This window comes from Bactrocera dorsalis, unplaced genomic scaffold (genome assembly GCF_023373825.1).
Source record: "Bactrocera dorsalis isolate Fly_Bdor unplaced genomic scaffold, ASM2337382v1 BdCtg372, whole genome shotgun sequence".
In the NCBI taxonomy this organism is placed as follows: domain Eukaryota; kingdom Metazoa; phylum Arthropoda; class Insecta; order Diptera; family Tephritidae; genus Bactrocera; species Bactrocera dorsalis.
In genome coordinates, this window is record NW_026038423.1 from 11,820 (window position 1) to 20,683 (window position 8,864).

General features: G+C 42.5%; 1 non-coding gene across 1 annotated transcript; it reads right to left on the reverse strand.

Annotated features, from left to right (window-relative positions):
* Window positions 1-7,854: 7,854 nt before the first annotated feature.
* Window positions 7,855-8,019, reverse strand: LOC125780273 (U1 spliceosomal RNA). The gene has a single exon (XR_007423696.1). It is a non-coding gene; the product is annotated as a U1 spliceosomal RNA (small nuclear RNA).
* Between the last annotated feature and the right edge of the window lie 845 nt (window positions 8,020-8,864).

Consider the following 8,864-nt stretch of genomic DNA (forward strand, 5'->3'; position numbering starts at 1 on the left):
ACGTGCAACTAAAGTTGTTTTTGCTTTTCTTTGCAATGTGAAATATTTGCATTTAAATCGTTAATCATGAAGCCATGATATTTTATTGCGAATTATATTGTGTTTTAGTTTAAGTAGCTTTTTATTATACTCTCGCAACAAAGTTGCTAAAGAGAGTATTATAGTTTTGTTCACATAACGGTTGTTTGTAAGTCCTAAAACTAAAAGAGTTAGATATAGGGTTATATATACCAAAGTGATCAGGGTGACGAGTAGAGTTGAAATCCGGATGTCTGTCTGTCCGTCCGTCCGTCTGTCCGTCCGTCCGTCCGTCCGTCCGTGCAAGCTGTAACTTGAGTAAAAATTGAGATATCATGATGAAACTTGGTACACGTATTTCTTGGCTCCATAAGAAGGTTAAGTTCGAAGATGGGCAAAATCGGTCCACTGCCACGCCCACAAAATGGCGGAAACCGAAAACCTATAAAAAGTCATAACTAAGCCATAAATAAAGATATTAAAATGAAATTTGGCACAAAGGATCACATTAGGGAGGGGCATATTTGGACGTAATTTTTTTGGAAAAGTGGGCGTGGCCCCGCCCCCTACTAAGTTTTTTGTACATATCTCGGAAACTACCATAGCCATGTCAACCAAACTCTATGGAGTCGTTTCTTTCAGGTATTTCCATATATAGTTCAAAAATGGAAGAAATCGGATAATAACCACGCCCACCTCCCATACAAAGGTTATGTTGAAAATCACTAAAAGTGCCTTAACCGACTAACAAAAACGTCAGAAACACTAAATTTTACGGAAGGAATGGCAGAAGGAAGCTGTACCCAGGGCGTGGCGTCGCCCACTTATGGACCAAAAACCATATCTCAGGAGCTACTCGACCGATTTCAATGAAATTCGGTTTATAATATTTTTTTAACACCCTGATGACATGTACGAAATATGGGCGAAATCGGTTCACAACCACGCCTTCTTCCAATATAACGCTATTTTGAATTCCATCTGATGCCTTCTCTGTATAATACAATATATGTATACAATAGGAACCAAAATAAAACAAGTAAGGAAGGGCTAAGTTCGGGTGTCACCGAACATTTTATACTCTCGCATGATAAAGTGATAATTGAGATTTCATTATCCGTCATTTACCTATCATCATTGGTTCCTAATGTATATATTATACAGAGAAGGCATCAGATGGATTTCAAAATAGCGTTATATTGGAAGAAGGCGTGGTTGTGAACCGATTTCGCCCATATTTCGTACATGTCATCAGGGTGTTAAGAAAATATTATATACCGAATTTCATTGAAATCGGTCGAGTAGTTCCTGAGATATGGTTTTTGGTCCATAAGTGGGCGACGCCACGCCCATTTTCAATTTTAAAAAAAAGACTGGGTACAGCTACCTTCTGCCATTCCTTCCGTAAAATTTTGTGTTTCTGACGGTTTTTGTTAGTCGGTTAATGCACTTTTAGGGATTTTCAACATAACTTTTGTATGGGAGGTGGGCGTGGTTATTATCCGATTTCTTCCATTTTTGAACTGTATATGGAAAAGCTTGAAAGAAATGACTCTGTAGAGTTTGGTTGACATAGCTATAGTAGTTTTCGAGGTATGTACAAAAAACTTAGTAGGGGGCGGGGCCACGCCCACTTTTCCAAAAAAATTACGTTCAAATATGCTCCTCCCTAGTGCGATCCTTTGTGTCAAATTTCACTTTAATATCTTTATTTATGGCTTAGTTATGACACTTTATAAGTTTTCGGTTTCCGCCATTTTGTGGGCGTGGCAGTGGGCCGATTTTGCCCATCTTCGAACTTAACCTTCTTATGGAGCCAAGAAATACGTGTACCAAGTTTCATCATGATATCTCAATTTTTACTCAAGTTACAGCTTGCACGGACGGACGGACGGACGGACAGACGGACGGACGGACGGACGGACAGACGGACGGACGGACAGACAGACATCCGGATTTCAATTCTACTCGTCACACTGATCACTTTGGTATACATAACCCTATATCTGACTCATTTCGTTTTCGGACTTACAAACAACCGTTATGTGAACAAAACTATAATACTCTCTTTAGCAACTTTGTTGCGAGAGTATAAAAATATGTAAATGACGGATAATGAAATCTCAATTATCACTTTATCATGCGAGAGTATAAAATGTTCGGTGACACCCGAACTTAGCCCTTCCTTACTTGTTTAAAATATATTTGTGTATTTAGGGTTGTATAAAATAGCCTAAAGTTATTTTTAAAATACCCAAACCATTTGATTTTCGATTGTTATAAAAAATGTGAGTTTTGACAGCTCCCTCTCGATCATTTCGCATCATTTTATCCTCATCAGGTCCGACGCAAAGTATGAGTCAACAGTTGAGAGCGCTTAGTAATTGCAGCTAAGCACTGCAATGTGTCTAGTTCTAAAATTTAGTTTACTGGTAAACCTCTGAACTCCTAACGCGTTATATATAGTTACTCGCCGCTTACATACATAGGTAGGTAGGTAGGAGTGCAGCCCTATCGGGCTCAATTAGCACTGATGTGCCATTTTGATACACTGTTCGTAGAAACCTCCTGTATCTGCTGTTACGTTCCACCTTCTCTCTCAAACCATTTTGAGGTTTCGATGAAACTACTTATGTCCGATATGCTTTTGGTGGAAATCCATTCAAGGTTTGGTGCTTGGTGGATTCCGAGTGTTTTGTGTCGGATCTGTGCCAGAGCTGGGCATTCGCAGAGAAAGTGGAAGATTGTTTCCTTGTTCCCTGCTACTCCGCAGCCACGGCAGATGTCGTTGTAGGGCATACCCATTTTGGACGCATGTTCCCCAAATGGCCAGTGCCCTGTTGTGGTAGCTGTTATTCTGTATATACTTTTTCTTGACCTATTTAATAGGTCGTTGGTTCTTTTCCTGTCGTATGTTGGCCATAATTGTTTAGCTATGACGCATTTTGTAATGTTTTTCCACCTGTTGTTAGCAATTTGTTGAAATTGTCTATTGATCTCTCCTTTGATCGATCCTAGCGGGCTGGGTATGAGCTCCGCCTCGGATTCATTGAGGAAAGCTCCTGCCTTTGCCAACTCATCTGCTTTTTCGTTACCGAAAATGTTCCTGTGGCCGGGAACCCAGATCAAGTTTAGCTGGAGCTTGTCTTTTATTGAGCTTAGCGCTCTCTTGCAGTTATGAACTATACTGGAATTTGTCATGGGTGAAGACAATGCCAGGAGGGCCGCCTGGCTATCCGTAAATATAGTTGCTATATTTATATTCCCGTGGTTTTCTAATAGAACTTCGCAGGCTTTTTCTATGCCTAGTACTTCTGCTTGGAAGATGCTAGCCGAGTTCGGTAGACGTATAGAGAGAGATATGCCCAAATCAGCGGAGAATACCCCCGTGCCCACTCCGCAGTCCATTTTGGACCCGTCGGTATAGACTGAGGTGGTACCCTCCTCTGCAATTGAACCTCTTCTCCATTCTCGTCTAGATGGTATTCTCACCTGGAAGTGTCTATTGAAATCCAGCTTTGGGAGAATGTAGTCTGATTTGGTCATAGTGAGTTTGTTTAGGATTACACTATGTCCGTAGTTCTGCTGATTCCAACCTCCCAATTCTTTTATTCTTATCGCCGCAATAGCTGCAGTTTTTTGAATAAAAATGTCCATTGGTAGTTGATGCAGGATCACATTGAGCGCATCCGTGGGACATGACCGGATTGCGCCTGTAACACCCGCACATGCTGCTCTTTGTATTCCATTTAATTTTCTAATGTTGTACAGTTTGTTTAGCGCTGGCCACCATACCAGAGCTCCATATGTGAGTATGGGTCTTATGACCGCCGTGTACATCCACATGATTATACTTGGTTTGAGGCCCCAATTCTTGTTGACGATTTTCTTACAAGTATAGTAGGCCATGTATGCTTTGTTTATTCTTTTTTCTATATTTATTTTCCAGGACAGTTTGGCGTCAATCTCCACCCCCAAATACTTAGCTGTTGGGGATAGAGTGAGTGTTGTGCCGTTTAGTACCGGAAGTTGAAACTGAGGTATTTTGGTTCTGCTAGTGAATAGCATTAGTTCTGTTTTGTTCGGGTTAACTCCTAGACCATTGCTTTTAGCCCATAGGTTTAACCTACGAAGTGCTCTTTCCAAAATCTCGCTGACTGTTGAAGGAAACATACCTGATACCAACAACACTATATCGTCTGCATACGCTACTGCTTTCACTCCACCACCGTTTAATTGGAGGAGTATTTCGTTCAGCGCTACAACCCATAGAAGCGGAGAGAGGACCCCCCCTTGAGGCGTCCCTCTACTCACATAACTTATTTGTGTTGCAGCGCCGTTTGAAGCTATAATCTTCCTATTCTCAAGCATCGATAGTATCCATCTGCACACAGTGTCATCTATGCCCCCATGCGCCAGAGAATTAACTATCGTATTTACTTCTATGTTATTGAAGGCGCCCTCTATGTCTAGAAAGGCAGCCATGGTGTATTGTTTGTGGTGCAGTGATTTTTCAATCACACTTATCACCTCGTGAAGGGCGGTTTCGGTTGATCGGCCCTTTATGTACGCATGTTGGGACTTCGATAACTTCTCCGCCATTATTGTTCTTACGTGTATATCTATTAGCCTTTCTAGTACCTTCAGCATAAATGAGGTAAGGCTTATAGGTCTAAAATCCTTGGCGTTCTCGTGCGTTCTTCTGCCTGGTTTCGGAAGGAACACAACTTTACTCCTTTTCCAACTTCTTGGGATGTAAGATAGTTGAATGCTTGCTTTGTATAAATTTTCAAGCCTTAGAACCATTGGTTCTACCAGTTTCTGCAGCATTATGGGCATAATCCCGTCAGGACCTGCCGCTTTAAATGGTGCAAAACTATTTATGGCATATTTGATTTTCCTTTTGTCTACTATTTGGCTTCGATAGTCAGCTGCGTTCACCGGTGATTCCGGTTGAACCCTCGTTGAAGGTGTTTGCTGACTCCCAGGGAAGTGTGTTGTGATTAGTACTTCCAGAGACTCTTTTGCCGAGGAGGTCCAATCACTTCCCTCCGCCCTAATGTAGGCAGTATTTATATGGTCTTTGGATAGCATTTTACTCAGCCTAGCGGCTTCTCTGCAACTTTCAATCGATGTGCAGAAAGATCGCCATGAGTCATTTTTAGCTTTCCTGACTGCTTTTTTGTATTCCTTCATAAGGTCTTTATATGGCTGCCATATTTTAGTTCTAAAACTCTCATTGAAAGCTTTCCTTAGTTGTGTTCTCAAATTCTTGAGTTCACTGTTCCACCAAGGAAGAGACTTTCTCTTTTTCAAAACTGTTAGCGGAGTAGATTTATTAAAAGTGGTGATTAGGATTTTTTCCAACTTCTCCACTTCTGAATCTAGTTCCTCTGGATTACTGATACTCTTGTTGCCTCCCTTTTCGAGGCATTTTGTTGCTATACTGGTAAATTTTCCCCATGCCGTTCTTCTAGGGTTCCGGTATGTGAGAGGCGGACTGCACCTCTCGCGGATGCTGAAGAGTATCCAGGAGTGATCCGACATGGAAGGCTCATCGGATACCCTCCAGTTATCCACAACGAGACTGTCTGTGTCTGTTGATAGCGTGAGGTCAAGAACTTCCTCCCACCCCGGGAACCTTTCCGAGCTTGGGAAAATAAAAGTTGGCTTATCGCCCTTGTTGCAAATACTTAGATTACTATTCAAAATATAGTGCAAGAGTGACTCACCTCTGGTGTTTATACTGGAGCTACCCCATACGGTGTGCCTTGCATTTGCATCACACCCTATTAGGACATCATCCTTCTTGTTCTCCTCTACTAGCCTGGTGAGCGGGGCCGGTGGTATATCTTCGTCATGGGCCAAGTAGGCCGAGACCAAGAAGAAGGGCTTTTCTTTCTGTTCCACCTTCACCACTGTGATATCTGCTGTGCTGTAATTAGGACAAAGAAATGCATTTATACTTTTATTGATAAGAATGCATGCCCTAGGTTTACCTCTGTTCCTCGTGTAAAACAGGTTATAATTGCTGCTGTTTAGCCCTTTTATGGAATCTTCATTGACCCAGGGCTCCTGTATTAGGCTGATGTCGATGCCCCCTTCGTTCACGAGGGTTGTCAGATTCGCCGTAGCACTCTTCGAGTGCTGCAGGTTAATCTGTACACATCTTATGCTGTTGTTATTGGGCATCTCGGGGTTCTTCAATGCCCACATTCCTTAGCAACTGGCTGGCGTCGTCGACCTCTTCCGTGTCGTCTTCGTCAGCCGCTTTGTCGCCTTGGAAGATTTTTATTCTTGCCTTACGTATTCCGAAGCTGATTTTGTTGTCAGTCTTCTTCAGAGCCTCAATGGACTCGTCGCAAATGGCCACTAGTATTGGCTTGCTTGCTTTGTTCGGGTTTTCCTCCTTTATAAGCTGCCACTCATCTATACCAGGTATAGATTTGTTCTGCAGCTTAATGCACCTCAGGAGTTTTTCGCCTGGCTCCTCTAGTGGGGGTAACCAAATGCGAGCCCGAGGTCTCTTTGGAATATCCCTGGCGGGTATAAGCCTCAATTGGAGGCCTACAAAGGCGTTGCTAATTTTAGCAACACTACCCGTCAGGAAGTCCAGCGAGGCCTGGTCCGCGCACTTGATGACCCTGTAGCCCCTGAGGGTCTCAGAGGAGTCAAACTCCGGGTGGGGACCCGCAGGATTGTCGAGTACATAGCTTAGCACCATACTCGACAATCTGACATCGATCTCCACCCATCTCTCCTGAATAGTGCTCGGAGAGGAGGATTTCCCATCTATTATGGCCACCTGCAGGCTATCTCTGGCTACATCGCAGAAATGCCTTGCCGTTGTTGTGCTGCTGTGTTCACCCTCACTCCTCCTCGGTTTTTTAGGTTGAGCTCCGGGTACTTCTGTGGTGGAGCGATTTCTCTTCTGAGAAGTGCTCTCTCGTTTGCTCTCTACTTGAGGTTGTGATTGCTTCCTTTTCAGGTAGCTCTCATAATCCTCTACAATAGATTTGAGGCGCTTTGTTTCAGCCTCATCAACTGGGGTACCGGCTGCCTGGTCTTTGGCTATCTTCCCTAGTATGAAGACCGCCCTCTGGTACCGGTTTTTCCTCAGCTGATTCTGGGATTTTTTTCGTTTCTTTACGTCTCTTTTAGCCGCCAGTGCACTTTGTTTGGTGCTCATGGCAGCCTTGGAGGTGGACGCCTCCTCCCTTAAATTTGATGGTTTGTCTGCTGTATCTACCGGTGTACTTTGGTTGGTACGTCCGGTAGTACTCTTACTTGTCTCCTGGCTGGAGGCAAGCAATTCGTCTTCGTCGGATTCCGTTATAGGATTCCTATATTTCATGTCCGTAGTCGTCGCTGTTGTCGTCGTCATGGTTGTTGTTGTAGTTGTTGTTGTTGTTGTTAAGTTATTTGTTTCGTTCATTTTTGGTCCCACGAGTAATCCGGAAAGGGTTGGTCACTCGTCCGCAGAGCCGGTATACGGAGAGAAGGCGATTTATACCTCCGACCTCGCCCGGGCATCGGAGGGGACCGTTCGCGATCAGCTATTTATTACCCCCCGCTGACCATTCAGCCCTTGGCACGGGTACCTCGACACCTTGGCTTAGGGTGGTGTTGGTTCGGGTATCCTCACAATTCCACAATAGGAGATGGGCGTAAAACCTAAGGGTTTATTCATCCATATCACTATTGTGGGAAATTATGAAGTGTCCCTCTTAGTTCGTAAGATTAGAGTGCGTTTCCTTTGGGATGCACACTTTACTCTTACTTAAGCCCCTTCGCCACGGCAAGGCGACCAACTTCAAAGAGGTTTTTTTTTTTTTTATCGGGACGGCGCGAACGCCATTCCCGGCTACCAAAAAGTACACGCACGAGTTATTCACATTAGGAATAATCGCAGAGGTCAACCCCATCGTAGTGCAATGATTAGGTCTCGCTCCGGAGGAACCGCCTTCATGATCACGGATAACCTCTACGCCAGGTACATAACATACACATACATAAACCATCTGAAAACCGTGTAAGATGAAATAACGAACTATATTTACTTCGAAAAACCATGTAAAAATGTTGAAAACTATAAAATCTCAGATATCGAATCGTAGAATCGTATTTTATTGAGCATTAAAACTTCAAATACATAATTCATCCAGCTGAAAAATTGGTAAGCAAGCAAAAAACAAAATAAATCTGTTAATCCAAACTTAAGAAAAATTTTAATAGAAATAAAGAAAAAATATTTGCATAGCTGCATAATTATTAGTTGCTACTTAATAATAAGCGCAATTGTTTGCGATGAACTGGACTAAAGTCGGTAACATCACTGCAGATATTCACGAAATTATCCAATGGTGACTTTTTTTCCGGTTATAGAGTTTTGCGTTGTCGGACTACTTTCCGAGAGGTCATGCGCCGTCGACTTTTTTTCAAAAAAAAAAAAAATTTTTCTTTCCATTTCCACCGCACAACGACGGTTTCAACGTTTTCGTTCTGGTGTAGACGTGGTCGAAAATGCGCCACGCTCCGGAAGACCTGTCGTCGAAAATTAAATTAAAAAAAAAAAAAATAAATACAATAAATACGTAAATAAAATTCAATAAAAATACCGCGAGACTTTTAAAAATGGTATTTTCATTGTGCGGTTCGTAGGGATGGTATTAAACTCCAATCCGATTCTACTTGAGCAACGAGTTTACTCGTAAAAGAATCGATTTTGAGACTCGACCTTTTTTTCGATTTTGCAGTTAAGTGACTAACTTTTAGGAAAATTGAGATAATAAAGATTAGTTATATATAATATGAAATGCTGCCACAGTGAAGAAATTTAGTTAAAC